The 3,273-nt window shown below is 37.7% G+C and overlaps 1 pseudogene; it reads right to left on the bottom strand.

The window, feature by feature from the left end:
• Positions 1-1,311: 1,311 nt before the first annotated feature.
• LOC109456144 (elongation factor 1-alpha 1 pseudogene) lies at positions 1,312-2,737 on the bottom strand (annotated as a pseudogene).
• Between the last annotated feature and the right edge of the window lie 536 nt (positions 2,738-3,273).

Below are 3,273 nucleotides of genomic sequence, written 5' to 3'. Positions count from 1 at the left end.
AGTCTCAAAGAAGAAATAGTATTATTATTTGCATTATTTTCTCTCCTTGCTTGTTTACAGGAGTGCACACATTGGGATCTGGCGTCTTTCACATAGCATAGTTAGTTTGAGATTCATCCAAGTTGTTGTGTGTATCAATAGTTCAATTAAAAAATGTAAGCATACATTCTCTAAATTTGTTCTTTTCCAAAGTAGTTTTTCTCGGTGTTTTGAAATCCTACATAAATTTTAGAATCAGCTTGACAATTTCTATGTAAAAACTTGTTAGAATTTTAATTGGAATTGCATTGAATATACAGATATAGTTGGGGATAATTGGCATCTGAATCATTGTGATTATTAAATCTTATGTGTCAACCTTACTGGCTAAAGTATGCCCAGATGACTGGTACAACATCATTTATGAGTATGTCTGGGAGGGTATTTCTGGAAGAGATTAACTTTTTGCTTTTTGGCTTGAGTTGGGACATTTACCTTCTTTTATCCTTGGGCACCGCTGCTCCTAATTCTCAGGACTTCAAATTTGGACTGGGGCACCATCAGCTCCCCTGGTTCTCAGGCCACATGATCAGACTAAATTATACAACCAGCTTTCCTGTTTGTTTAGTTTGCCGATGGCAGATTGTGAGCCTTCACCTCTGTAATCTTGTGAGATTATAGATATAGATATACATATACATATAGCTATACATATAGATATATCCTACTGGTTCTGTTTCTCTAGAAAACCCTGACTAACACAATCATGTTGCATCCTTTGCATCAGCTTGGTATGTCTCTATATTCATTTAGATACTAATCAATTTTGTCTCTATTGGTTTAGAGGCCTTTGTACATCTTTTGTTCAATTTATTCCAAAGTGTCATCTGTTTTTTATATTATTTGAATTTCCAATTATTGGTTGCTAATATGTAGGAATGCAGTTTATATTTGCACTTAGACTTCATATCTTCTAACCTTGCTAGATACATTTACTAGTTATAACAGATTTTTTGTAGATTCTTAGAATTTTCTGCATAGATAACCATGTCATCGTGAATAAAGAAATTTAATTATTTCTTTTTTCTTTCCTCATTAAACTTTGTTTTAATGGGTCTCAAAATTCTGTGATAGACTGTTAGTCTAGTTGTTTTCATTAAAAAGTATTGATTTTAAAAACTAATAACTTAAAAACTGCCATACAAAAAAACAAGTGGTACACAAAACATTCTCCTTTCCTTCTGAAGGTTTTACAATGTATTGCAGTCATTAACCAGTTTTTTATTAAACTTAAATGTCCAACTGAGACAAACAGTTCTGAGACCATTCTTCCACCACTGATTAAGATGGGGATGGAAGGTATTGGGGATAATATTCATTTAGCCTTCTGAGCTTTCTGGGCAGACTTGGTGACCTTGCCAGCTCAGCTGACTTCTTGTCCACTGCTTTGATGACACCCACAGCAACTGTCTGTCTCATATCATGAACAGCAAAATGGCCCAGAGGAGGGTAGTCAGAGAAGTTCTCAACACACCTGGGCTCTCCAGGAACCATATCAACGATGGCAGCATCACCAGATTTTAAAAACTTCGAGCCATCTTTCAGCTTTTTCCCTGAATGACAATCAATCTTCTCCTTCAGCTGGGCAAATTTGCAAGCAATGTGAGCTGTGTGACAACCGAGCACAGCTGCATATCTGGCACAGATTTGGCCTGGATGGGTCAGGATAAGCACCTGAGCCATGAAGCCATCTGCCTCCACTGGTGGGTCTATTTTGCTATCACCAGCCACACTGCCACAACGAACATCTTTGACAGACACATACTTGACATTGAAACCCATTGTCCCCAGGAAGAGCTTCACTCAAAGCTTCATGGTGCATTTCAACAGATTTTACTTCAGTTGTAACATTGACTGGAGCAAAGGTGACCACCATGTTGGGTCTGACAATACCAGTCTCCACTCAGCCCACAGGGACAGAATCAATACGACCAATTCTGCAGATATCCTGGAGGGGCAGACACAAAGGTCTGTCAGTTGGATGAATTGGTGGCAGGATGCAATCCAGAGCTTCAAGCAGTTACAGGTTCACTGGTGTTGCCATCTTTATGGGTGACTTTCTATCCCTTGAACTAAGGTATGTTAGCACTTGGCTCCCGCATGTTGTCACTATTCCAACCAGAATTTGGCACAAATGCTACTGTGTCAGGGGTGTAGCCAATTTTCATAATGTAGGTGCTGGCTTCCTTAAAGATTTCCTCATTTCTGACTGTAAGGCGGCTCAGTGGAATCCATTTTGTTAACACCAACAATTAATTGTTTCACGCCCAGTGTGTAAGCCAGAAAGGCATGCACACAGGTCTGTCTGCCCATTCTTGGAGAGACCTGCTTCCAATTCACCAACACTAGCAGCAACAATCAGGACAGCCCAGTCAGCCTGAGATGTACCTGTAATTGTGTTTTTGATAATGTCTTTGTGTCCTGGGGCATCAGTGATGGTCACATAATACTTGCTGGTCGAGAATTTCCACAGGAAGATAATGGTGATCCCACGCTCACATTCAGATTTCAGTTTATCCAAGACCCAGGCAGACTTGAAGTAGACCTTTCCCATCTCAGCAGCCTCCTTCTCAAATTTTTCGATATTTCTTTTGTTGATCCCACCACATTTATAGATCAGATGACCAGTAGCAGTAGACTTGCTGGAATCTACCTGTCCAATGACAAAGATGTTGATATGTGTCTTTTCCTTTCCCATTTCAGGTTAAATTTAGCGGTGGTTTTCACTACACCTGTTTTCTGGCAGCAAATCAATTGTGAAAAAGCTAATTTTTGCCTTTTATCTATGATTTTATTTATTTTTTTCCTACCTTACTGCACTTTCAAACTTCCAATACAATGTTTAATAGAAGAGGTAAAAACAAGCATATTTTCCTCATTTCTCATCTTAGAGTAAAAACATTCACTTTTTCACAAGTATTAAATATGATGTTAGCTATAGTTTTCTCAAAAATGTTCTTTACCAGGTTGAGAAAATTTGCTCGTGTTACTAGTTTGCTGAGAGTTTTCACCATGAATGGAGATTGAATTTTGTCAAGTGCTTGAGATGATCATTTGAATTTGCTTTGTTAATTTGCTTTGATAATCTTTTTTTTTATTTTTTAAATATTAAATCAGCTTTGTATTCCTAGGATAAACTTCACTTAGTCATGATGTATTATCATTTTATAGCTTATTGAATTTGATTTCTCGAAAATGTGGTTCGAACTTTTATCTATTTTCATGAGGGAAGTT

The sequence above is a fragment of the Rhinolophus sinicus genome, chromosome 17 (assembly GCF_057876585.1).
Source record: "Rhinolophus sinicus isolate RSI-liver-muscle chromosome 17, RSI-T2T, whole genome shotgun sequence".
Lineage (NCBI taxonomy): Eukaryota > Metazoa > Chordata > Mammalia > Chiroptera > Rhinolophidae > Rhinolophus > Rhinolophus sinicus.
The sequence above is the reverse complement of the archived record's forward strand: the minus strand, read 5'-3'. Positions and strand labels throughout refer to the sequence as shown.